Raw genomic sequence first — 1,478 nt, forward strand, 5'->3', positions numbered from 1 at the left:
AGATGCCGGTCACTGCTGGGATGCAACGGGGCAGGAAGCTGCTGGCCGGGAGAAGGGGAGGAGAGAGGAAGAGGAGGCATTTCAGGCTTTTGTTAACCACCCTGGCCCCTCTAGCCGGGAGGGGAAAGACAGTGGCCCCAGGCCCTCAACCCCGTTAGGAGGTGCGGGGGAGCCATGTGGGGCCGCTGCTGCAAGCGCCTGCCTGCAGCTCCAGCGGGTTTTGCTTTGAGGAGCTGTTTATAAACAGAGCCGGCGTGTGCTAGGAAACATCTGGAGAAGAGCATTTCCCAGCATTCAAACACCGGGCCCAGGCAGCCCAGATAAAAAACTCTGCTTCCACCAGGACTTCCCTTGCTGGCCCAGCACCTCCCCTGCCTCAAAGGCCAGTGGTCACGAGCCCCAGCCTGCAGAGCTGCCATGACACCCTTTAAAATGCCTCGCTGGGGTAGCTGCCAGGGCAGAAGAGACCGCTCCACCTATCAGCTGTATTTTACATACCCTTCTCTTGCTTTCAGGCATAGCAAGGGGAAAACGCTGGGTGGGGGGAACACTTTGTCCAAACCCATGAGCTTTCACTCATTTACTTCAGCTCCACGTAATGGGACAACCTCACGCGATGAGGTGGAAACTGCTGGCAAAGCAGTAGGGTGCCCTTGCTGGCAGGAAAGGCAGGGTAGAGGAGTTATCACCAGCTGGGTGACCAACAGCAAGCCCAAAGCACTGGCACCACAGGCAGCAGACTGGGCTTGTGAGCCCGTACCCACCTGAGGTGTTCAAGAGGCTGCCTTGCTGATGAGGAAGGGGATCCTCCCCACATGGCTGCATCTCCAGAAATGTGGACAGCCTGTGGGATCCCTCCCCCAAACCGCTGGGGAACTGAGGAGCCAAGTCGAAAAGAGATAAAGCTGAAAGCAGATGCTGGTCCAGCCCCGGGGTGGCTGTGGGGTCTCTGAATGCTGCTCTGCACTCCACGCATCTGCACTGCACAAGCCTGAGCAGCAAGGTACCCAGCGAAGAAGGTTGCACAGCCTCTCAAGGGGAAGTAAAACCAACAGCCATGAGATAAAGCCATAGAAACAAGGGGTCTGCAAGATTCTGGATGCAGTAAACATCCCTGGACCAGTAAACTCCTCAGTGAAGCTCACCGACTTGCTCCCACCTCTTGTCAGAGCTGGCAGAATTAGAGTGAGCTGCCTGGTAAGGCAGGACGGGCAGCAGCAGCAGCAGGCCAGCACCTTGAGGACACACTTTGTCACCAAGCTTCTCTCATGGGCGTCAGGGGCTGGGAGACCCTGACAGCCAGGCACAGGGCTCCTGGTGCAGAAGGGAAGCTGGGGCTGCCGGCCGTCCTTCAGTGCACCGCTCTGGCAGCAGCCCTGCCAGCCCAAACACTGACTAAAACAACAAGCGCACGCTCTCGCTGCCTCTAAATACGCTGTTCGGTTCCTGAGCCAGAACACAGACAGCTGGCGGCCTTA

The sequence above is a fragment of the Apaloderma vittatum genome, unplaced genomic scaffold (assembly GCF_000703405.1).
Source record: "Apaloderma vittatum isolate BGI_N311 unplaced genomic scaffold, ASM70340v1 scaffold26804, whole genome shotgun sequence".
Lineage (NCBI taxonomy): Eukaryota > Metazoa > Chordata > Aves > Trogoniformes > Trogonidae > Apaloderma > Apaloderma vittatum.